Source organism: Sarcophilus harrisii, chromosome 6, assembly GCF_902635505.1.
Source record: "Sarcophilus harrisii chromosome 6, mSarHar1.11, whole genome shotgun sequence".
Classification (NCBI taxonomy): Eukaryota; Metazoa; Chordata; class Mammalia; order Dasyuromorphia; family Dasyuridae; genus Sarcophilus; species Sarcophilus harrisii.
In genome coordinates this window covers 110,497,272-110,525,027 of record NC_045431.1, presented here as the reverse complement: position 1 = coordinate 110,525,027, position 27,756 = coordinate 110,497,272, and the positions used below count along the sequence as shown (strand labels likewise).

The 27,756-nt window shown below is 32.8% G+C and overlaps 1 pseudogene; it reads left to right on the top strand.

The window, feature by feature from the left end:
* The window catches only part of LOC111721319, a 140,318-nt pseudogene extending 114,263 nt beyond the window's left edge, over positions 1-26,055 (top strand).
* The last annotated feature ends 1,701 nt before the right edge of the window (positions 26,056-27,756 follow it).

Here is a 27,756-nt window from a genome sequence, read left to right as displayed (position 1 = left end):
TGTAATGATATAATCACTCTGATTGGCTTATACTTCGTGTGATATGGTAATGTAATGGTTCTACAGTTGGCACATGTTCAGTGTGATGTAGTGATGTAATCGTACTGAGGTATTTAAGGGCTGAGAGGACTGGAGATGAAAGTGTGTGCTCGAGCTCTATCTCAAACTCAGAAACTCAGACACACACATAGTATAGACTCCAGATTCCATTCTTGACCATAACTCTTAGTGGCTCTCCTGCCTTCATCACTTCTCCACCTAAGACCAAGGCCTGTCCAGAGAGCCTCCAAAAAGCTGGTCTGGATATTACACTTATTAAATGTGTGTATAAATGTATATCTACATATGCATATATATTTATACATGTGTGGATTATCTATAATTGCATAGGTATGTACATATATGTACATACATATATATTTATGCATTCACACATAGATATGTACATGCATTCACATGCATTTATTGCCTACTCTTGCTATGTGTTGTCATAGTAGTCAACAATAATTTCCATTTACTAATTCCCTTTCATAATTATCTTAGATCAAATAAATTGTTAATGAAATAAAGAGCTAATAATAGAAGAAAATAATGTAAAAATAGAATAATGAAATTAAGATTCTCTTCTTGGTACTTCCACTAAAAACCAGAAACAATTGTTTTGAATGAACCCCAAATGTATAGATATTTGTGATGTGAAAATTAAAAAAAAGAAAAAAGAAATGCAGACTTCTTTGGGAAAAAATGAACATTTCACATTCTCTGAAATATAATAGTCTCACTTATTTTCAATAAAACATAGAAAGACAAAGTTCTCTAATGAATAGAGTGTTAATTAGCTTGGAAGTCAAACTTGAAATTTTAAGTCCTATCACTTATGCTTAAATGCTTTTTGACTCTAGACACTGTACATAATTTCTTGATGCTTCAGGGAATTCTCTAATTTTATAAAAACTGGAATAGATTTGCTGACCTGAATCTATAAAAGGAGTTAATATGTGTGGAGTTCAACACAAAGAGAAAATCATTCATGTTTCCCTTTTCCTCATGTAAAATTTTAACTACTAAAATGTGACGTGTCATAAAAGGAAGGAAGTAGATTATTGTTTTGGTAAAATTTAAGTTGGAATGCAATATCTGATTAAGAATTTCTCTTTAGGAACAAGAAAAAATGTCAGTGCTATATATTTGTGGATATAAAATTCTAACATTAGTAGTTATTATTAAAATTATTTTTTGTTAAAAATAATTTTGCAAAAATGATTAAATGTATCCACTGATTTTTATTTTACTCTGGTTACAATTTCTAGTTATAATTCAAATTTGCATGTATGATACTTAATCTGGAATCAGATTCAAGGATTTAGATATTTAAATGAGCTATTTAGAAAATTGTTTGTCTAGATGAAGTTCAGTTTTCCTATTAAAAACCATGCACATGCATCTCTTTCTAGAAAATATATCTTAGGGTCAGGTTACCATATATTGGGTCTCCAGCCCTTCCACCAGCCTAACCACTTTAAAGGAGTTTCTTTATTTTGTGAACAAAAAAGGAAAAGATATTTGTTATTAAGGAAATGTATTTGGCTTTCTGTAATTCTATCAGGGCTAATAAGCTTGTAAAACCTTAGTTATGTATCCCAATACCAGATTTCATAATTCTCTCAAACACCCATTAATTCTGAGGATTATAATTATTGAAACTCAGAATCTTAGGATCCTAAATAAAGAAAAAGATCATGCTATAGGGAGCCACTAGTCCAATCACTACATTTTACATAAGCAAAAATTGAGGCCCAGAAAAATTAAGTAACTAGTCTTGCATCAAACAAATAGAGGCACAAATTAAACACAAGTCCTTTATATGTAAATCTAATACCATTTCCAATATACTTCAATATTAAAACTATATTTATTCCTTCTAATGAATGTAAGGTTGTTAATATCTACAGTAGAGCAGAATAATTAGAGAATCCAAAAATTCTCTTGGGCTTATATTTCTTTTCAAGTGTTATTCCTTTAAATCATTTTTGGTATATTGATCAAGTGTGATCAAGAAATAGACTATTTTGCTTTTTAAGTAAAATCTTCTAAAATCAAACACAATGAAATTTATTAACAATCATATTAGTAATGATCAGAAACCATCACATGTAAATAATTATTCTGTTTGAACTGTAAAGCAAGAGGAATTCAATAATTTGACAAATATAATTTTCTTGAAAGAAAGTTGGGTTCCTCGGCCTCACTCCTATTGTTATCTTTACTCTCACATCTCTCACTATCACATTTGCTTTTCAATTTTTCATTCTAAAATGTGGAAAGAAGGAAAGGACCTATAACATTTTTATACTGATTCCTGGTATATTGTGAAATATTCATTAATATTTGAAAATCTCTTATCTTTTAAACAAAAAAAAAATTGCCTTCCCAAAGATACAGAGCAGTCAATGAGAATTTAATTGAATACTGTATCTCTTAATAGTTGATTTTTTTCATCAATTCTTTTATATTATTAAAGAAATTAGAAAGGTATCAGTATATTTAAGGGAGTAAATTGGTGAAATACATACATTTATGCAAAGAAAAAAACACAAATACACATATTTTTTATTGAAACTATAATTCCATGTGATTTTTTTGTTTTGTTTTGTTTTTTTTTGCAAATGAAAACCACATGTTACTTCTCTGCAATTTATAATCTTAGAGAATTTCCAGGAAGACACTTAGAGGTGTATGACTTATCAGAGATCACAAAGCTAATATGCATCAAATCCAAGGCATGACCTTAAGTCTTCCTCATTATGAGGCCAGCTTTCTCACTCCAGAAAAGACAATATTGTCTTTGGTGTGTCATATATGTTTCTTATGTATGTTTGTTTATCATGTTTAATACATATGTACAATAAAGTGAATGCACAAATTATTTTATGTTAAATATTTTGAAATAATTTTAAATTTCAAGGTTTCGAATCAGACACTTCAGCTTTAGGAGGACTGAATAGCTATAACAACTCCAGCTCACTATTTAGCCTCTATCCACAGGTTTTTTTTCTGTTAAAAAATATTTTATTTTAAGTTTATGGAATAAAAAAAACATTTCTGTAATATAGTATTATAAAAAGAATGATTATGCAACAACTGAACACTTATTAAATACAACTTGCTATTTCTTATAAATATATAATAAAATTGCCATGTACATTTATTTTTTCCCCTTTATTTAATATCTTTGCACCCCTGTCAAAATGGAACTTTATTCAAATTCCTAATGGAATCAAATCCACCTTTTGTTCTGTCCATGACTATTTGTTGGCACTTAACACAATTCAGAGGATAATATTACAATTCACAGAAGCAATGGACTTTGTGGTGGAAAGCATTTGTGAAATCATTTGCTTCAATCTCATTTTAAAGACAAAGGAAACTGAGTCTGAGAGTTGGTAAATTTGCTTAAGGCAATTTCACAAATACTGTCATATCAGCCTTAGACATGGGCAAAAGTACTAGAAGCCTTATTCCTGCTGACCCAAAATAAAAAGCTATGCTTGACATTTCTAAAACCAAATAATAAATGAGCAATCAATCAATTGATATTTAACATATTTATATATAATTAATCTAATAATATAACATTAACTTAATATGAGTTAATAAGTATATTGATCATGTGTCAAGAACTATACTACATGAGGAGAGATACACTCTGTGCAGATGATATGATATTATGATATACTTAAAAAATCCTAGAGAATCATCCAACAACCTACTTGAAACAATAGATTTAGCAAAGTTGAAGAATATAAAATAAACTTGCACAAATCATCAGCATTTCTATATATTCCTGACAAAGCCCATCAGCAAGAGATGGAAAGAGAAATCCCATTTAAAATAACTGTAGGCATGTAGTAGCTAGGTGGTGCAGTGGATAGAGCATTAGCCCTGATGTCAGAAGGACCTGAGTTCAAATCTGGCTTCACTCACTTAATATTTCTAGCTGTATGATCCTGGACAAGTCACTTAACCCCAATTGCCTCAGCAAAAAAATAAATAAATAGATATCTGTAGGCAAAATAAAATATTTGGGTGTCAATCTGTCAAAACAAACTCAGGAACTATATGAACACAATTATAATTCTCACACAAATAAAGTGTGATCCAAACAATTGGGAAAATATAATTGCTCATGGATAGGTTGGGCTAGTATAATAAAAATGACAGTTCTACCAAAATTGGTTTACTTGTTCAGTGTCATACCACTGAAACTGCAAAAAAATATTTTATAGAGCTAGAAAAAAGAATAACAAAATTCATCTGAAAGAACAAAAAGTCAAAGATTTCAAGGTAATTAATAAAAAGCAAACACAAGGGATGGTAGCCTACAAGTAACAAATCTAAAACTCCATTATAAAGCAGTAGTCATTAAAAAGATATGGTACTAGCTAAGAAAAAATGTGGTAGATCAATGCAATAGGCTAAATACACATGACACAATCATCAATGAATATAGTAATCTAGTATTTAATAAACACCCAAACTCCAGCTTCTGAGATAAGATCTCAGATCTGATATAAGATCTGAAATAAGATAAGAAATACTCTGATATTTCACAAAAATTGCTGGGAAAATGGAAAATAATATGTCGGAAACTCAGTATAGACCTACATCTTATGCAACATACCAAAATAAGATAAAAATAAATACATAATTTGGGTGTAAAGGGTGATACCATAAGCAAATTAGGAGAGCAAGAAATAGTTTATCTTTCAGATCTTTTGGCAAAGGACCCACATGTATAACATGTGGTAGCAAAGAATTGGAAAATGAGTAGATGCCCATCAATTACTGTTCTATAAAAAATGATGACCAAGCTGATTTTAGGAAGGTCTAGAAAAATTTACAGAAACTGGTGCTGGGTAAAACATGCAGAACCAGGAATACATTGTATACAGTGACAGCAAGACAGTGCAATCAACTATAATAGACTTGGTTCTTCTCAGAGATTCAGTGATCCAAGATAATCGCAATAAACTTTGGATAGAAAATGTCATCTGCATTCAGGGAGAGAACTACAGAAACTGAATGTAAATCTACACATGCTATGTTCACTTTTTTCCTTTTTTTTCTCTTTCATGGTTTTTCCCTTTTGTTCTGATTTTTCTCTTCCTACGGGATTTATGCATGTGTATTTAAAAAAAAAAACTATGTAGCTGTATAATTAGAAAAAATATAAAAAAAAAGTTTTGCATGTAACTGGGAAACAATAAAAATATTGTTTAAAAAAGGAGAAAAAAGAATGTACTTGTATAAACAAAAAAGGGGGGAAAAACTAGTTCTTTCTTACTTCAAGACCAACTCTTTCATTATTGTATCCTTTTGCCTCTCATCAATAAATCAATAAATAATTAATACATAAAGAAAGAACCACAGTACAAAATCTAGATAAAAAGAATGAAACAATCCCTTATCTCAAAGACCTTGCTTTTGAGGACAGGAGGTCATACCCTACGCAGAATAAATGTATGTAATTGTTACTAGCAAACATTTGTCTGGTTATGTTCTAGATATTATATTATGCTTTCAAATTATTATTATTTAATTTGGTTCTCACAACAACCCTGAGAGATTCATGTGATAATTATACCTATTTTACAGATGAAGAAAGACAAAGAGGAGTTAAGCAACTTGTCTGGAGTTACACAACTAGTGAGTTTCAAAGGTTGAATTTGACTCTTCTAAATTCCAGGATTAACTCTCTAACTACTATATCCCCTAGCTGGACCAAAATAAGTACAAAATAAAATAATGGTAACTAGGAAGAAGAACATTAGCAGTTTTGGAGATCAGGACAGGTTTTACATTAAGAGTTGTGTATGTTCTGTGACTTGAAGAAAGAGGGAATTTACGAATTGGTAAAGAGGGCATGCATTCTAGGTATTGGAGAAGAGCAGACAGACAAAAAGACATAAGAGGTGGGAAATGTGATATTATTTATGAAAAAGAAATAGAAGACAAGTCTGGCTGGATCATAAAGTATAATTAAAGAGCAATAAATGATAATTCTTATAAAAGATAAATTGGGGTCCAGTTTTAAAAGGCATTGAAAGCAATTGAGAAATTGATATTTTATCCTTGAAGCAAAAGATTATCTGTCTAGTCTTCAACTCAAAGAAAATTCTAGCATAGCTGTCAAAATGGAATCAATTATCTAGAATGTTTCCAGTCACTGAATCTGTACCATAAAATTGTGTTGCTTAGATGTTGGGATTCTTATAGAGTAGATTTAACTATATGATTTGGGAATTTGGAGTTAATTGTCTCTAAAATCTCTATAACTCAAACATTCCATGATGTCACACATAAAGAAATTTCCTGTGTGCCTAAGAAAAACTAGACTAACAAGATGTTTAACAAGTGAACAGTTTGCTTTGAAAGCTAGTGACCTCTTCATTATTATAAACATTTGAATATATAGATAATAAGGATATTGCAAGAGTGCTGTAAAAAGGATTGTTGCCTTGAATTAGAGTTTGTATAACTTGTGAATAATTTCTATAATCCATTCAAACACTCATGTTCTACATTTCTTTGATTATCAGTTGTTTAAACTATTTTTTATTTCCCTATCTTTTTTTCTTTCTTTCAAGTTTTGAAGACAGTTGCAAATCAATCCTCAAAACTTGAGAAAATGGACAACTTTGAATTTATGCTCCTCAAATATTTCAAAAGTGGAGGAAGAAGATTTGTGAACAAATCAGTTCATTTGGATTAATGACAAAGACAGAGATTACCGTGGAATCTGTGCACAATTTCGATGAAGTCACATGCCCAGTGATTATCATCACAGATATCCCATGGCATAGAAACAAGTTTTATTACTTGTCAGTTTTGGAAATGTGAAAGAATGTTGTGGTTCTTGTAAAAAAAAAAAAAAAGTATCAAAGATTCAAGAAGATAGTGCTAACTTGAAGAAAACAAAAATAGTTGTCTTTTTATTATTAATCTGACTTTAAAATTAATTTCATGCTTAAAATATCCTTTAATAGTACTTGATTTTAATATGTGGAAGAAACTTTATGCCTCTGTGATAGTAACAATTAATTTGTTAACAGTAATAGAATTTACTTCAATTAATGCTAGAGATATTTTTTTTGGTAAATGAAAGCACTTTGGCCCTTTTGAAAGTTATTCTCTCCTTCCCCTATGGTAATGGTACACAATCGCACTTCAAAAATATACACAACATTTTTATTAGGAAAACTTTGCATCTATATGTATATGCACATCTACATAAATGTGTCAAGATATAAACATGCATATACATATGTATATATACTGACATATAGTTTGCAATGCAGAGATTGTAATAAATTACAGTCTTTAACTAATGTTCCATATTCTGCAAGACTGATTAGAAATAGAATAAAACATAGTTTGCTTTTAAACTAATTTAAATATATTACGAATATTTGTTTAAAGGGTTATGGGGGAGCAGCTAGATGGCGTAGTAAATAGAATACTGGCCCTGAACTCAGGAGAATCTGAGTTCAGATCCTGCCTCAGATACTTATTATTAGCTGTGTGACCCTGAAGAAGTCCTTTATCCCAATTGCTTCCCCAAAAAAATAATAATAAAGTATCATAGGATTTCAAATTTATGAATGTAATGGAGGCAAAATGTAAGACAGTTTCATGTCCTCATTTTCACATCCTCATTATACACATGAAGAAACTGAGACCTAGAGAAGTTAAATGATTCATCTATTCTCATTCAGATACTTAAATGGTCTAGGCAGAATTAAAATCCAGGTCTTCAAGTTCCAAATAGAGAATTCTTTCCATTATTTCAACAATTTTGTACATATACATGCATGTTGAAATAATTTGATTTATGATGAATCTATTTATGCAAATATATATATATATATATATTTATTCTTATAGTAGGAAGTTTATTTTTAATACACATTGCTTTATGAGTCACACACAAATATATATGCATACTTACACACCTATTTGGATATGCATGAAAAAAATGGAAAGAATTTCTCAAGCTATCTATAAACTTTTTTTTCCTCTTAACAGCGAGCATAAGTTGTTACGTTAAGAAACAGAAATAATACTAAAGAAGATAAAGGAACAATGAATGAGACAGAGACCATAGAGGAGATCTATGTGGTTCTCAAAGAGAACCATGATAGGAAGGAAGTGATGCATGACATGCAAAGGAATTGGAGTTGAGTGAAGGACGGCTGTGCAAAGTCACCTGCATCACTTTCTTATTAGGATGGCTGGAGATGGCCTTGAATGAAGATTTATATAAGAATCTGCACACATCTGAAGGCACTGAGATTTAATTCTAGTGAAAGACTTCATTATTACAAATAAATAAAGTGAAAACAGTGTGAAATCTGAGAAAATACTAGTTACTATTAATCCATGTAATTCTTTTTCTACCTATGAAAAATTACATGAGAACATGCTATACATTATATAGACAAGGATATCTTTAATGAAAATATGAAAGGGGATAATATAAACTTCAATAGTAATATTTAGAGTGGATTACTTTTTCATTAAAAATAAAGAGAATTGAAGATCTTTCTAGGATTATCACTTATTGATCTATTAAAATGTTTTTGTTTTTTTAATGAATAGGTAATGACAGCATATTATACTCTCTCAAACAAGATCACTACCATGCATATGTAAAAATCCAACAAGATGCCAACAAGATGACCTTTTGATCATTATTATAAATCAATTAAGAAACATCTATTAAACATACTTTGTTGCAGATATTGCTTGATATAATTCGATTATAATTTCAATAACATCTCAATTAATTGCTTTACTTTTGTTTTTCCATATATTTTATTCATACTTAAAACATGATCCTGAGAAGCATTCAATAAGTTTCAACAGCCTATCAGTGAGGTTTATGAAATACAATAGATTGAGTCTCTTTTTTTTAAACATATAGGTTGTCAACATTTTTTATGCCAATGCAGAATGACAAAAAGACTAACCAATATTAGCTGACCCTCAACAAACTTTATTAGGGTGTTAGATTTCTTTCATTAAATAAACCTGGATCAGAAGTAGCTATAAAGAAGATGAAGAAAGAGAGGTGGGGTTCAGCTTATTTTAAATATTTCTTTGACCTTGAGTTGATACTCCATTAAGATACGTGATCCCTTGGTATTTTGGATTTTATCAAAACATATTCCTGCTTTCCTTCCCACAATATCCACTTGGAGATTTTCATTTGCTGACCAAAAATGAAAAGTTATGCTTGAAATTTCTGAAACCAGAAAAATGCCTAAGGTATGGTGGGAGATCTGATAGAGAATATGTTAGGGAAAATTGTTTCATTTCTCATGCATAAATTATACCAGAGGTTATGGGATATTTAATCTTATCTTGGGAAAAGTCTGATGAGTCAGGAATGAAGCCATTAATTGATTTAGGAAGTCTGCCTTTGTATTTGGGGGTAGCTAAAGCCAAAATGTAAAACATGGAAATTGATTTTAATTTCTCATTCTTCTAACTTGCTAATTTAGACCATGACTCTAAGCTCCTCAAAATTTAAAGAGTATCATATATTTAGAGTTTGTTAAAGTCCTATTAAATCAAATAGGGATTATTTAAATCAATAAACAAAAAGTCACTTGGCTTCTTTACATAGTCAATGGATCCTGAATCATTTCTTAATTATTATATAAGGCAGTTCTATGTATTTAGTTGGCAACAAAATAAAACAAATCAAGACACACAAGATTAAAAGACAAGAGAGCTGACTTCTATCCAACTAGAAAATGATATCTAACTCTTAGCTATTCAAACATTGTTAATAAAAACTGGGTGAAGGGATGTCAAAATCAGTTGATGAATACATAATGTCAATAACAAATTTTCACCTACTGACTTTGTCAAAGGAAAATAATTTTGCTTGTAGCTGAATAGCCTGGAAAAGCCCATTAGGATAAAAAATTCATTCTGAAGAAATAGCTACAAAAGGGTTAGGTCAGAAGAGTGCTTGCATGTCAGATGGAGCAATATATCCAATTTATTTAAACTCATTCGTGAGCAAGTTCATAGGACAGAGAAAAATTATAACCACTTAATATTTTCTTTCTATTTGTATTAGCTGTGGCACATAATGAGTCGCCATATTTTCAGTATTAAAATAACTTTCCAACTTTGCTTTACTTTAAAACTATAAAATGTTGTTTTTATTGTTTCTAGCATAAAGAGCCTTACTTATTTTTAAACGTAGAATAAGAAATAATATACTCAATTATTTGTAAGATGGTGATTATGTTGTCTTCATTATCTACTGCAGCAAATGTCTTTCTGTCAGTATGAAATAGTAGCGATTCTTCACTGTCTTTTCCTATATAAAAATAAACAAGATGCAGAAGGCAGTATTTTTGTTATATACCCACCACTAAGCACAGTATTTTTCCATGAAGAAATAGCTTAATATTTTTTAAAATGGAGTAGAATGGCTTATGTCTCAAACCCATGCATATTAGAGTAGGAAGAAATGAATTGTTCTTATGAAAGTATATTGTTTTTTAAACAAATTAGAACTTTCTTGAGTAGAAAGTATAGTAGCTAGTCTTGAATTTAGTCAGGAAGTCCTGAATTTGGATTCTGCCAAAATGCTTACTAGCTAGGTGACCCCAGGCAACTCATTTAACTCTTAGTTCCCTTATGTTTACTATGATGAGATAAACACCTACTTCACATGGTTATTCTCAAAATAAAATGAGATAACATAGGCAAATCACTTTGCAAATTTTAAAGCACTATATGTGTTGATTTTTTATTAAAATATTTAAAAAGATAAACTTTTGTTTCTCCTACTTCCTCTTCTATGGGAGGGTGTATATGTTCTAGAAAAAAATATGATTTAAAGTTCATTTTAAAAATATCTTCAGAAATGGCAGTTATTGGGAAAAAATGACTGTATAGGTCAGTCTGAGGAAGAAAAAAAATGGAAGAATGAAATACCTCAGAGGACATTTTGTTGTACAACATTTGGCCTTAAATAAATGTATGGGCTTGCTACTGAAAATATATTACAGATGTCAAAGGAACAGTAATTAAACTGCTCCCTCTAAGCCTTTTTGATAGGCCATTTTCAGAATGAATGGTTGAAGCTGAGAAAGGGCACTTGACATTTAAGAACCCTACCTTTAGGATATTATTCTCTTGATTTTTCCTTTCTCATAATTTTTATATTTTCCCCCAACTTAGAATAAAGTTAACATCTGCTATTTTAGTGAAAGATGACCTTACATACAAACATAAAATAAAAGTTGTTTATGGTGTACCTTTAATTATTTTTGTCATTGAATAGAAATGATTAATAAGAATGAACACATATAAATCTTAAAGAAGGATGACTGATTTAATAGGCTGGTCATGGTAAAAATGGCAAATTTTGTGGTTTGTCATTGATTAATGGAAATAGATATAAACCACAAAGTCACTTGTAGAAAATTGTTTAAAGTAATTATTAGCTATTTAAGTTTGTTTTCTGATGAATGAATATTAAAAAGAAAAATGGAAGTTCTGATCAGGACCTGCAATTTTTTCTTTAAGATTAAGCTATTCATATATAATACTAATGATGTGAATTCTTCCCAATATGTAAGGCCTCAGATAAAAGCTTAATTACTTTTGGTATAGGAAAAAAAGATTTAACACTATATAAAACCCATTTTATTTTTTTTAATGGTAGCATTCATTTTTTTTTTCTGTCACTTATATTCTAATATAGACATGCTATATACCACACATGAAGCCACTTAAATCTTAGAGGGAGATTTCTTAGCATCATAAATACCTGAAGAGACTTTTATTTTAATTACCAGGAGAACATCATGATGGGATCAATGGAAGGACCTTTGAAAAATTATTTTGAAAAGACTAATATAAATTTAGATCTCTTCCTTCTTGTGTGCTTTCTTCTATGTTTTTACTTAATAGTAATTGCCCCTTCTGTCTCTCTTTCCCTTTATTTCTTTTCCTTGTCTTTCTTCTGCATTTGCTTCTCTGGCCAAGTATCATTCTTTTAAGATACTGAATTTTTTACTACTATAAAATAGCTAATTTTGGTGATTCCCAAACCTAATTAACTCTGAGTTTGGCTAGTTGCTGAAGATTCAAATACAAAGAACAAAAGAGTTTCTACTCTCAATGAATTAACATTCTTGTTTATTTTGACTTGAATCTCTGTTTTAGGTATTAAAAAAATATACCACATGAGGAAATTCCTTTTTCCTAGTTCAAATCACCAATTTTTCTGCCCTGATAATTTTTGGAAAGTTATTTGGGGAGTAGAAAGGGCTAAGTAACAGGTTAAGTAATTTAAACCAAATTTACTGAGTCAGTGTCAGGATGAGAGTTCTGAAAATTTAAACAATTTTTACAAAATCACTACGTTTCCATATTTCAGCAGAGTTTGAACACAGGTCTTCTTGACTTTGGGTTTAATTGATTAATACAAAGAATTTTGTCTCAAATTATGGATCAAATTAATAAAATTAAAATACTTTTCAAGATGAAAATACTGTTTCTAGCCATCACTAAATCCACTTGGCAAAATATAATACAAACTAGTCATAAATTGAAAATAAGCCAGACATAGTGACCTGGATTTCTGTGAAAATTTCCAGGAGCTGTATGATCCCTTTACTTGACAACATTAAATCTCAGACAAGTGCAACAGTCCTTCATGAACATGTTTAAAAAGACATTTTCTTTAATTATTGTTCTAAACCTGAAAAAAATGACAGCATATTTAATATTGGACCTAAACAAATTGAAGTTTCAGAAAAATACATTGAAGGGGTTTGGGAGGATAAGAAATTCTTTTCAGTATAGACAGAAATTGTCCAATTTTGGATTTATTTTCTACATTATATATTTGAATGATACATGAAAATCTTACAAAGATCCATATATTTCTAAAACTTTCATAAAATTTGGGGTTTTCCAAATAATACTTGCCAACTATAATTTTTTCACTTAAAATATTAATATTTTACTTTGGAAGTATGAGATATGGCATAAGAAAATAACTTTTATATGTTCTGTTATCAAATTATCTGAATTTTTGAATAAGAAAATAAAAATAACAAAATGGAATCATTTACATTTTTGATACAAAGTAAAACATTCTTACAAATCAGACTTAGGGTGCTCTAATTAAAATATTTTCTTCTTATTGTAATTCATATCATCTTAAATATTTTTGATCCAAAGCTGGACTTGTGATGAACCTCAGAATCCTTGAACCCTAATGATCACCAGTAGATGGAAGATCATGAGAAAAAGCATGACATAGGGCCATCCAGGTGGCTCAATAGATAGAGTACCAGCCCTGAAGTCGGGAGGATCTGAGTTTAAATCTGGTCTCAGACACTTAACACTTCCTAGATGTATGACCCTGGGTAAGTCACTTATCCCCAAAGGCCTCAGGGCAAAATAAATAGCATTCCATTAAACTGAGTGGAAACTTAGCAAGCTGGTAAAGAGTAAGGCCTGTATTTTCAAAGTTGTAGGAAATATCTGGAAATGAATGATAATTCTAAATTGTGAAAGAGAAGTAGAGGAAGTTAGATTTGATGTGAGATGAAGATCAAAAAGTAGGAAAAAAAACAAAAACAAAACAGCGTATCATCTTTTGCCAGTGTGACTTTGGATAAATCATTAAATTGAATCTAAGGTTTCTTATATTTAAATAACAAAGTTAGACTGAATGAGCCTTAAGATACCTGACATCTAAAAATAAAAAAATAAGAATATAGTTCTAGACTGTTACGCGGAAGCATTATAGAAAAAATAACTTTAAAAAAATCCTTTTGATACTATCAGGAAGCTTTTAATAAAATTATAGGTGGGATAGAAAAAAAAAAGATAACTTCCTAAATTATGTGTTTTTCCTTCAAACATTTATGAATGTATAAAGAACTCCTCAAATTAACTTATTTTATATTTAAAATGAAATGAAAATCTGCTGAATAGAGTAGAAATACAATATGCTGATCCTATCAACTGTTAAATATTTTGTTTGGTAAAGCTTTATAAATACCTACATATATAACAATAATTTCCCCCCCTCAAACATGATGATATTCTATAGAAAGTGGCTTTAATAACTAGTGCAAAATGTTTTAGCTATAATTAATCAAATGTAGAAGCTGCATGTCAATTTTCATATATTTCAAATATATTGATTGCTAAGTTAATTTGTTCAATGACGAAGGTCCTTTAACAACTCTGAAGGACAGAGTTGAATCTATGTTCAAGTTATCCTAGCTCAGAATTCAGACTTTCTTTGATTTTGGTTGATTACCTCACAGATTACTTTTTGCCTCATAATTAATGACATTTAATATTTATTTGGAAATTTTTCTTTTTATACATTTTACATAGATCCTGCCTGATTTGGCACAGATAAGGAGAACAGGATCTCTTGTTCCTATATAATCACTCAAAGTCACAAATGGTACTGAGTCAGAGCAACTTTTATTTCACTCCACAGAAAATGATGATAACATAAATGAGTGCTTTAAAAGAATGTATAAAGTAAAACACACACACACACACACACACACACATACACACACATACACACATACAATGAAATTCTCAATTTTTTACACAAATTGAATGGAATTCCCATTATATTATTGGTCACAGTTTTCCACAACACAACAAATTCAGTGCTACAACATGGATTGTATATTTTTAGAAGGCAAGTTAACCTGGATTTTCCAGAGGGGACAGGGAACAAAAATAAATGTGTTATTTCTAGTTCATCCCATTATTGCATAATGTGGTTTTCTTAAGACTTGTAATGCAAGTCATTGGTTTGTACTTCACTTGTAAATGAAATTGATTAGTCAATCAATTAACAGTTATTAAGCACCTCTGTTAATGAAACCATTCCCCCTTGAAAGGATTTTACACATTGATATACAAATATACTTTAGATCTTCTAGATGAGCATTTCATCTTTCCATAGAATCGGTACTATCGTAATAATTTGCTTTAATGGCAGAGAATAAAATTAAGACCTTTTTCCCCTCCACAAAATGACTTTAGTCCATTAATAAAAACACTGATGTAAAAAAAAATGATGTAATACTATCTCTTTTCCTTCTAACCTTTTTTCCAGCATATTTTCAAAACCTTCAGCACTTATTAAGCATTTATTATGTACCAGGAGCTGTGATGAGCTAAAAGTACAATGAAATGTCAAAATAATCCCCTTTCCTCAAGCAACTTACATTCTAACATCCCATAGTAAATAAATGCTGAAAAAGTTCACTCTTGGGACTCTCCTGTCTTATCTATGAATATAAAGTAGGAATTATTATTTTATTCATCAGCAAATTAAATCCATAATAGATTTTGTATCAATGACTCTAATGACCACACAAACATGCACAGAAATTCATACACACTAACACTTAGGAATAACTATTGAAGTTTGACTATATATTTAAACTTCATCTGAAGTTTTTTGCCAGAAATTATAAATATTAGGTTTACATTACAACGTTCTTATGCCATGGTTGGAACTAAAACTTCAACAATATACTATCTAAGAAAGGAATTCATATTTGGCAATACTGTAAATAAAATGATCTCAACAATATTGCAAAACTGCCTTAGCTACCATTCTATCTACTCAACATTTTCCAATTCACTGTGCATAAAATGTAGGTTATACAAAATAGAAAAAAATAAAGTTTGGGTAAAAAAGAATTGAAATCTTAAGTTACTCATTCTTGGAATTTTCATCCAGGTTAAGATGGCAGAGAATAAAATATATAATTTGCATCACTGGTAACATTTTACAAGTTCATGTAACTTTGAAGCCGAGATCATTTTTTTTCTTAAATATTGTTTTCAATGTAATCTTACAGATTGTTTCTTAAAGATTTGACATTTTGAGTCTGACAAACTACACACTTTTGTTTATTTTTTTTTTTAATTCTGGAATCCTTTGAGATCAAGTGATTCAGATAGGAATCATGAAATTTTAGTCATGATCCTCTTTTTATAATAAAAATTGACGATTCAGTAAGAATTAATTAATCATTACTACCTAGTTTCAGATATTGTCTCAAACACTTAGCAAATTTGTGACCTAAATAAATTGTTTAGTATTTTTTCTTCTCCCTCAATTTCTTCATTTTTAGAAATGAAAGAGTTGGACAAGTTGACCTCTAAGGTACTTTTTATCTCTACATTAGTGATCCTAGCTGTGCTAAACTCAAAATATGAAGAAAAAGCTAATTTTCCATGCTAAAGAAGTTTGTATTCTAAAGAAAAAAGGAAACTATACATAAATTAATATAGTTATGAAAAAATATAGAGGGGGAAACTAAGTAATCTTAATGAGGATAGCAAATGTAGCTGTGGGGAATGGTAAAAGGTTTCCTGGAAATTGTGACACTAAAACTAAGAATTAAGGAAGCCAAGGATTTTAACTGATGGTAGAAATAGAAAAAAAAAAAAATAGAAACCATTATTTCTAGGGAAAACATTCAAAAACTACAGAAAATATTTTTAAAAATATTATTGAAATAACTATTAGTAATTAATATATTTAATCTACCAAAGAGCAAAGATTAAAAACCAGGTATAATTTAGTATTCTTCTTATTTATCATGTATTTTATGATTCCTATTCAAACCCTAATAATCGTATAATTAACAATATGTCCTTATAACAAGCAGTATGTTTTTAGAAAAGTTTATAGGTACCAGACCATTTGGTCTGGGTAGTAGAATAATTTATAGTTTTTGTCAACTAATCTGATATAATTAAGGAATTAATTACTTTTTAATCCACTTTCTACTTTAAATATTTTCTTATTTTCTTTTCTAAATGCTTTTTCTAATCTAAAAATTCCTTTTTCTTCTTTTGTCAGAAATGGCACATATTCATTATTGATATCTGTATATTAGCATGAAATTTTTTTTCAATCAAAAGAGAATTATTTTCCCCTTTCATATTCAAAAAAAGAAAAAAAAATTAACTAACTATTTCAAATCATTTCAATTCTTCTTTGAAATCTCAATATATTGCTTCTTCCTTTTCTGATAATTCATTTTTCTTTCTATGAAATTCTCCAAAACTTGTTGTCTTTTGTTTGATCTGGCTTTTGGTTTTTGTTTGTTGCTAAAAGATCTCTATTTATTCTTATTCATTTATACATATAAAATTAGAGCATACCTTTTAAAACAAAAAAGTAGTTCTTCCAAAACATTAAAAAATGCATGGGAGTGTCGTCTTTGCTTTCACAGACTTGTGAGAAATGACATTAACTTTCCATTTAGTGAATTTTCTTGACTTGAGTCTTTCTTACTGAGAATGTTTCCAGAAATGTGTACAGAACATCTGAACTTCTGCAATAAGAAAATCAAGTCAGGGACAGTAAAAAATGGGCAATTAGATTTTGAAATATTGAGCCCTCTTGAAAATTAGATTCCATGTGAAACAACTTCTGTTTTTATTGGACCTTGGCATTAATCTCCTAATTTCCAAGCAAGATAGCTTAGAAATTTCAAAAAAGAAAAAAAAAAATAGAAAGTCTGTCTTAAATAAAGAAGCTTGGATCAGGGGTCACTAGGGACAATTTATTTTAGAGAATAGGTTCTTAACCTAAGGTCAATAGATCTCCAAAGTTCCATGCATATATTTCTAAAGGCCAATGAATTTAGTTATATATAAGTATATAGAGTTATATGTTGCATTTTATTATTTATAATTAAATACATAGTATGTATCTATGTATCTACACACATATACACACATCTAGATATGACTATTTTAGTATGATGATTAGCTTCTTTTGTAATTCTGTTTTTTTGTTTCATTCTTAAAATATTATTTTAAAATTTCCTTGACATCACCAGACTGTCCAAGAAATTCATGACATAAGAAATGTAAAGAACCCCATCTCTATAAAGTGAAATAAGTAAACAAAAACATTTTTGTCATGGAAGTCAGCAAGAAGATTAGAAAGAAAAGGTGCCAAAAGCAATTCCAGAAGTCTAATTAAAGAAGAAATTTATAAAATGGGGTTACAATTATTTGTTAATTAGTTACTTGTACCAAATAAGCACAGTTAGGTTGTACAATGAATAGAAAACAGGACCTGGGGTGAGAAAGACTCATCTATCCAAGTTCAAATCCAGTCTCAGACACTTAATAGCTGTATGATTCTGAGAAAATTATTTAACCTCATTTGCTTAAATTTTCTTCTCTGTAAAGTGAGTTGGAAATAAAGTGGCAAACCACTATTCTCTTTGCCAAAATGAAATAGAAAAGAGTCAAATGTGACTGAAAAATAGGACATCATGTACCAAAACCTTTGTTAAGCACAGGTATAAATATTAATAATAATAATAAAATTTTGTAACAGATCACATATATCATTTTTCTAATGGAATAAACAACATAGGGGAACCACAGCCAGGCAAAAATATTTCTATCCAGAAAGTAACTAGGATGATGAGTCCATCCACAGCATATACATTAAAATACACTCACCAGAAACAATGGTATAGTTGATTTGGTTGTAGCTCCTGCTACAAGGATTGCAAGTATGTAGAGAGAATTGTTAACAGTCAAGCAGTTGATCAGGGAGGTGAATGAGGAGGCTCTGTAATAGGTGACTTAACAGAAAGAAGTAAAGTGTCATGCTTGAAGCTTTCTTGAAACAGTATTCCAATTGGAAAGTCAAGATGAAAATTATTTTGAGAAGGTTTCTAGTAGGCTCTGAGGCTAGTTGGCAAGGAGGTCATGAAGAAGGTAATTACAAAGGGGTGGAGGAAAAAATAGAAAGGAAAGATGTTTGAGTAATATACAATGAATACTAAAAGAGAACAATGAGATCACTACAGAATCCTTCCATTGTTCTAATAAGATGAAATTTTTCAGTGAGAACACAAGATCCTGAACAAAGAATGGTTGCCCTGAACAATAAAAAACGAAGAAAAAAGAAACCAACAGTTTCAATAAGAAGTAAGAGTTGGGTTGGAAGGAAGGAAGGAAGGAAGGAAAGAAGGAAAGAAGGAAGGAAGGAAGGAAGGGAAAGAGTTCATCAGGGAGGTGAATGAGAAGGGTGACTTGACAGGCGGAAGTAAAGTGTCATGCTTGAGGTTTTCTTGAAGCAGTTGTCCAATGTGGAAAGTCAAGATGAAAGTTAGAGGAAAGGAAGGATGGAGAAAAAAAAAAAGAGGAAAGGAAAGAGGGAAGGAAAGTATAGTATTTTCTCCAAAATGTAATGTTCTCTCTGTTGAGGTTTTCTTGGGGTCTCTGGAGGGCAGCCTTTGTTTCAGTTCAATAATCACCACATGAGTAGCCAGGGGTTAAAGTCCAAATCCTTTATTATCTATTTCTAAGTCCTATCTCCTTCATTTGGGGCTCGACTAGTTTTCTGGAGGCTTTCCAGAGTCTTGCTTTCAGCGGAGAAGTGAAGAAGGAGAGCCTGCCACCAAGGTGGTGTGAGATGGGATGAATTTGTTTTGAGTCCAAGGTCTTGGGCTTGTGCTCCAGCCTTCAGCCTCCAATCTTCTGTCCACTTGTCTCTGAATCTCCCTGGCTGAAGCTTATATCCTCTACACTGAGTACAAATCAATCATTATATCAATAGGAAACCATTATTTGTTGTTGGATTAAATCAAATGCTAAACTAGATTTAACCATTGTCTCGTCAATTCCACTTAGTACCTTGTTTCAAGATCTGGCCCATAACATCTCCTTGTAGGATTAAATCAATCATACTGAAGCATGCTAAATTAAATAACTATTGTCTCTATCAATTCCACTGACTTAGTACTTTGTAAGAATCCTTAGTTTCAAGTTCAGAGTTCTGGCCCATAACAGAAAGTAGGAAGGAACAAAGAAAGAAAGGAAGAAAGGGAGGGAAGAAGGGAAGGTAGGAAAAAAAAAAACCAAAAAAAAACATTAAGTTCTTACTATAAGCTAAGCATTTTGCTAAGTACAGTTAATATTGAGTAAGATAACTTTTGCTTTCAAGGAATTAAGACAAAACATGTTTAGCTGCAAGGATTATGGAAAGGCCCAAATTCCTTAAGAGGACAGGCATACAATAGGGTCTAGGAATTAACAGGCCATATGAAAATTACTGGGGCTTGAAAGATCTAGATAAAGGAGTTATAATAAGACTTAGCAGGTTTTTATTTCACCAAAAGAATTAGAATTGGTAAAACCTGTGAAGGCTTTCTGGAGGCACCCTTAGTTTCAGTTATAATCAATAATTACTCCAAAATGCAGCCAGCTGGTAAAAATACAAACGTTTATTTCTCCTTCCAAAATAGCCCGGTTAGTTGAGGCTTAACTCTCTGCTTGGTTCCAAGAGATCTTGCAGCTTTGTCCTTGGCTTCTGCCTCTGCTTTCTTCAGCCTCCAGTCAGCACCAAGTTGGAAGATGCAATGAATCTCTTGCTTGTGGGTTCCAGGAGCTCTCTCCGACTCCAAGTAAAACTCTCTCGAGCTACCAGAGTTTCTAGTAACTCCTCAAGTAACTAACTCAAGTCACTCCCCAAGCTCCAAGAGTTCCCTCTATATATGTGATCTCCCAGAGGTTAACTCTGCCATCTGGAGGGAGAGGGATTCTGGGTTATCTCCCAGAGTGCTCTTTGGCCCTAAGGGAAGTGTGAATTTGACTCTCCTGACTCTCCCTAACGCGTGAACTCCATTGAGTACTTAGATACTTATGAACTCTCTAAAGGTGTGAACACAAGCATTGTTTCTATCAGTTCCACTTAGTACCTTGTTTCAAGTTCTGGCCCAAAATATCTCTTTCTAAGATCAAATCAATCACACTGAACCATGCCAAACCAGATAACTATTGTCTCTATCAACTCCAATGTCTTAACACTTTGTAAAGATTCCAACAAAAACCAGTTTATGCAAGCATTGTGAGAAGTCCTATATCCCTTCCCCTTGTACGGTTCTGAGCAGCCTAAAAGTCAAACTCAGTAACAAAGATTAAAAAAAGAGGGAAATTTCCTCCAATGGGGCCTAAGAGAGGAGGGGCTGAAAATGAGGTTGAGAGGGAGATCCATGGAAGGATGTTCCTTGAGGCAATTTCCCCCACTTTCTCACTATCCCAATTGAGGACAAGATAAAATTTGCAATTACTGCCATAAAGTGTTCTGTATCTGAAGTTAAGTAGACATTATTAACAAGGTATAAACTTGCCTGCAACCCAAAAGAAAAGATGAAAGGGTTGGAAGAACACATTTTTATTTTTTGGATTATGAGTGAGAATTCAATATACTTGAAATATGGCTCAACAAGGTAATAAGTAAAAAAGAAGAGATCAATGAATATCTGATCATGATAGAATTAACAAATACCATCAGGCAAGATATTAACTAGTAATTTCTGAAAGAAGAAGAAATTATCACTGTTGCATGTCTTTAGGGATAATTGTATGTCTACTATTTGTTGATCTTACAGAAGCAAAAGAAGATGTTTTCCCAAGACTTGTAATTAGAATAAATGGAAGAGCTTCCTTATATCTATCAGTCTCCAAGACCACAGCTCATGTTAATAATTTTTTTATATTCATCTCACTTGTCAACTCTTTGCAATTTGTAGTCTGATATCAATTGAACTATTTCCCTCAATGTTATGAATTAACTTTTTTCTAATAATTAATTTTTTTTCTTTCCCTTCATAAGTCGACTTTTGTGTAGTTTTCTTCCTATTAACTCCTACTGTTTCTCTTGGGTACTTTCTCTTCCATTGGATGATGTAACATTGTTTTATCTTGCCTTGGTTCCTCACATGTTATCATTTTTGCTCAATTTGTATACTGAATCATCATTCATCTTCCATATTAGCTATAGGCTTCTTCTGAATCTCTAATCCAATCCAGTAAAAGGCTAAAACTCTTAAAAAGTGTGCTTGAATCAGACAGCTGAGCACTTAAGGCTAATTACCTATTGGACAATAACTCTATTAGCATATGTTTGGAATTTCTCTTCTCACAGTTGATGCTAGCTCAATGATTGGGGTTAAGAGAATTGTAGGTAAGGATTAGGGCTGGAGTGAGAGAGGCAAGAGAACTTCCCTTGGCCTCAGGACAAGGAGGAGAAAAGTATGGAAATTCATGGAGATTCTGGACTCTAGAATCAAGGAAGGATCCTTGGCAAAACTCCTGGCAGTTGATCTGTCTCCTTTACTTCTCCCCCTAAAAACCAAGGACTTTTGCTGATCCCGACTCCTGATGATTCTGAGGCCTCTAGGGAGCTAATTCAGACTTTACACAATCCCTCTTCTTTTCTCTATTACCACACTATTTGTTTTAAAACAACACCTTATTGCTATTGTTTTTAACAGCAAATATAAGTTTCCATTCTATAAAATGGATATAGAGCCCTTTAAAATAAGGTCAAGGACCATGCCCATTTTCTCACTTCTTATTATTACAATAAGATAAAAAGAAAAGAAAGGAATAAAAATAAGGGTAAGATTAAGGGCTATTCTTTTTTTTTTAATTTTAATTTCATTTGTACTTCTAAATTCTCTCTCTCCCTACACCTCTTTATATGGGATTTCTAAGTTTATTATTTCCCCTTTGGCTAATGAAGGCAATTTGTGTGTGTGTGTGTGTGTGTGTGTGTGTGTGTACACAATGCTCATCATTTCTAACAACACAATAGTATTTCATCATAATCATATACCATAACCTATTCAGTCATTCTTCAATAGATTGTCTTTGCTACTACAAGGAGAGCTGGTATAAATATTTTAGAACACATAGTTTTTATTCCTTCTTCTCTGATCATTTTGGAGAACAGAAGTAATAGTGACATTTCTTGGTCAAAGAGTAAAAAAAAAAAAAGTTTTATAACTCTTTCAGTATAATTCCAGGTCATTAAAATAGTTAGGTCACCTCACAATTACATTATATTACTTTCTCAATTTTGCCACATCTCTTCTGAATTTTGTCATTTTTTTCTTTCTATCATCTAAAAGACAGTATCTAAAAGTTGTTTTGACTTTCATTTTCTGAACAATAATTTAAATAATCAAAGCATGTAGTTCATATGACTATATATATTTCCTTTCTTCAAGTTCTAGTTCATATTCTTTGACCATTTATAATTTGAGCAATTACTCATATTCTTATAAATTTGAAAAAAGTTCCCTGTATTTTCAAATGTTTGAAGAATTGACTTGTAAATCCACCTAGCCCTGTGCTTAAAAAAAATCCTTTATGGGCTAATCAACACACACACACACACACACACACACACATACACACACATACACACACACACACATATAGGTTCCTCAGATATTTTATTTCTTCCCCTATTAATCTGGACAGTTTACATTTTTGTAAGTATTCTTTCATTTCATTTAAATTGTCAAGCTTATTAGCATAAAACCAGATGTCACAATGGATAGAGCATTGGTCCTGAAGTTGAGAGGTCAATTTTTGAACAGGTGTCATTTGTCACTGAAATTCCTTTTTGTCTCAATTCAGTTTTCTCCAGATGTCTAGCTTAAGTAAGACTATTCATCTACCTGAGTTCTCTCTAATTTATTTATGGTTATCTAATTATAAGAGGGGAAGGTGGAATGAAATCATCCACTATTATAGTTTTGCTATCTATTTTCATTTGTAATTCATTTACTTTTTCTTTAAAAATCTTGATGCTAAGCCATAAGGCTGCACACAGAGGAGGGGAGAAGGGGACAAACTCTGGGCCTTTATTCCCTTCTGGTTCCCTCCACCACAACCTTTTCTTGGTTTGTTTCTCCGCTTTTCTCTAGTGTCTTCTCCCCTCCTTTTTCTTCAACCCCTTCTCCCTCCCATCCCCTGGCTTCTTCCCTCATTCTGGATCCCCAAGAGAAATACCGCTCAGTCTGGAATAACCTTTCTCAGAATAAATAGACTAGAAGGGCTGAAGCTACAGAATGTCTATTGATATCTATATTCTATTTAAGATAATTAGTAATAACACAACTCAAAACACCCTGCAAATAATGAAAGAACCTAGAAAAATCTATAAGCAAGAATAATGTATCCAAGTCACCAATTAAGGAAAGCTTGAGAAAGAGAATGAGGATACTAGTGTTTGGCAGGAAAATAAGAGACAGACTTCCAATCATGGGCATGCCAAAAAAAGAGCCAATTCTAGTTCTAAACTAAGGCTGGTGCAGTCTGGCAATGTGTGAGACAAAAGAGGCTCAAAGAGCATATCAAAGATAGGAAGAATGTAGAATTTCAACAGAAGTTTATCCTGAAGAGAGATGATAACAGCATGAACCAGAATGATAACCAAATCAGAGTTTTATTTCTAGATGGAAAGAGGAGCATTTCAATAAAGGAGAGAGAGAAGGAATATCAAAGGATTTGAGAAAAAATATTTGTCTGAGAGCTTGTCCAGAAAGGAAATCCAAATGGCCTCAGGGCAACAGTGAGGGACTGGGCTATATCTTAAGTAGGCACCAGAGCAGCACAGCCCCAAAAGGCTCCATCTCTAGTAGGTGGCTATCTGTTACCAAAGCCAGGAGCTTCAGTGGGATCTCCAATCTTACTTGACAAGAAAACACTGGAAGAAATAAAGGAGGCAGTGTGTAGGAAGAATTTTTAGGAAAAGTTTAACCCTATGTGTCCCAACTAGGTCACCTCATCCCAGCCTGTCTGGGGCTTTCTCCATTGCACTAAGGAGTAGCAGCAACAGCATCCAACTCTCTCACCACTCCTTGAGTAAATCACATGATCTCACAGAGAGATGATCTTAGCAACCCTTTTGGGCAAATGAGCCTTAGTTGACAATATTCCACTGAGATAGCTGATGCATCTTCAGTTCTGTTCCAGTCCCAATATCCTCAACAGAAAGGCTTCATCATGATCTCCATGGACCAACTTTTCCTCATCTCCAACTACTCCACCTTCACCTAAACTCATCTGATCCAACCTTGCAGCCTCAGGACTAGATACAATCCCTACTACATACAACAATAGGTACTAGGTTTCTTACTATCCTCCTGGGCAGTATCCCTACTCCAAATAGCAATAACAACCTCCTCACCCAGCACTCTCAATAGCTGCCTCAGTCATCTCAGCAACCTGGATTACAGTTCATAATGTCCAACCAGAAGCAGGCACCTTATCAGAGCTTTATGAGTTTCCAGGAGCTAAAGAACCAAAGATTTCTCTGGAAAAAGGAGCAGTATTGCTGGGGGAAAAGAGGGAGAAGGAGAAGCTTGCAGAGTCAAGGCCTAAGGGTCCAGTATGCTCCACTACCTCCATACCATATTCCAATGGGAAATGAGTCCTAGAAGGTGGTCTTGTATTGTATTGTATTGTATTGTATATGTATTGTAATACACAAACATGGTGTGATCCCATCAGTACAGAAGAATGACACAAGCTCTTCAATAGGTTTTCTGCAACCTCCTGGCTCTGGACAGTATTAGACAGCTTAATCTCCTTCCTCCTACAGCTCACCACAGATACCACAACAATACTCAGGAATATCCCCTTCTGGACTGTGATAGTCATGAAAGTGAATGGTCCCAATGTTCCCAGTGGTTCTTAGACCCCAAAAATCCCATCAATGATTCAGTGAAGTCACTGTAAATGTTACCACATGGACTTGGAGACCTGAACAACAAGGAAAGCAGCTCCCAGGCCAAAGCACATATGTGTAAAGACAGTAAGATTGTCTTATCAAATCACCCACTCAATGCCCAATCTCATTTCCCATCACCAGTCTCAGCAGCATCTGCACAGCATTCAGCCCTCTTTCTGACTTTACACAGCTTCCCTGACTATTCACCCTGCCAGGGCAATGGGTGCTACTCCTTTCTCAGGAAATAATTACAGTGCAATCTGTCTATTTGTCCTCCTCAGCTCCTTAGCCAGTTGATCTATGTAGCTCACCAGGGACAGACTGGAATGAAGCATAGAAACCAAGGGAAGAAACAAGCACTCAGATCTGCTTCCACTGAGCTGGGACAGTATTGATTTAGGGCTAGTATTGAAGGTGCAGATTTCCCTTGGGACATCATTCCCACAAAGGCCCACAAATCTCTTCCTTAGGCTCACCAAGTCCAGTGCCAAGATCCAGTGGCTCAAGGATACTCAGGAACTGCAAATAGGTGGAGGTGGGGAGCTGTGAAGGGGAGGTGAGGGAGAAGGACTGGAAGGCCAAGTTTGGAGGGAGACAATAGATGGTGCATGGGATAACATGAGTGAAGACCTCTTATAAGAATGTAGCCTTGACATATGCCCTAAATGAGACTTTGCAAAAAAACAAAAAACAAAAAAACTGAGCCATAGCTAAAAGCTGCAGGTGTTTGATTATCTTAGATAAGCATTTCCCTCCTATCTTCCCCTTTTTAATTAGAATTTAACTATTTTATTGGGTAAAGAATTTATTATTTAGTAGTGTTTGCTGTTGTTGTTTCTGAGATAGATTTCCATGTTTAGGGTGTAAGCTGGGACTTCCCCAGATAATGGAAGAAAAGGGGGGGAGGGGGCTTCTGGTAAGAGACTATATTGTATGGGATGAGTGCTAGACCCCCTTCCTCAAATTAACTAATCAGAGATATCTTCAGGTACAAATAAAAAGCATTTATTTATTCCCTGCAGGGAGAGGCCCAAGCACACCTGGGAAGCATCTCAGGTCCCCAATATGTGTTCAACCTGACAATCTGGAAGCCGTAAAGCTAATTAAATAGCAAAAGACCTAAGCCTTTTCATCGGATAGACTAAAAGGAAGTAACCATTGATCAGTGGTCACCATTGTGGTCTGCTTCCTGTGGGTCACATCACTTCTTGTCACTATCTGTCAATGACCTATAATCTTAGTCTTTAGAGACCTCTAGGTTTAGAGATCACGTGATTTCCTACAACCTGGGCCCAAGACCTGATCTTCGGACTCTGCAGACCCCTGGGTATAGGGGTTACATGATTTAGGGCTAATTTCATAGTCTTCTTGAGAAAGCTTCATCTATCTCACTCAATCACCTCTCTATCATACATTTGAAGATTTCTCACACCAATCCTAATATATTTCTTTCAGTAGGGAATCTTTGTTACCTAGGTCTTCCAGCTTGTTCTTCTCCTATCTTAGTTTCAGGAATCACTTAAGCTAAGAAAGCTTGACTTATTCTGGTGATTAAATGCATAAGCAGGCGGTTGGCAGGATATTGCTGCTTAAAGAAATGAGCAGGAATTGGAGACCTTGCTTCCACCAACTCCCACTATCTGTGTTGGAAATCTAGTCATCACACAGATTGGCATCTGGCAGCCAAAGTGCTGAGCTTCAGGATAAGGTATCAGGTGATTTTGTTATGCCACAGTTCTCTATAACTGTCCTGATTCAGTTTCCCTGCACTAGTTTCTGTCTCAGTTTCCTTAACTATTTTGTCTCAATCCCCTTAGCTGTAAACGCCGACTATAGTCCATTAAGACTGCAGACCATTTGCTCTGGGGTTGTAAATTGTCAGTGTGGGACTCAGAATGGGGGGAGAACAGACTTCCTGACCCCTAGCTCTTTCTGGCCTCAAGAATTTACATTCCAAAAGATAAGGCTATCCCGGATACTTCAGTGACTTCTGTTTATTAAGACATCCTGACTCTGAAGAATTTATGGCCTCCCCCATCGTGACAGAGCCAAATGGCTCTGTGAAGAAAGTTTCTTGTCACCTTCTTTGTAACTTC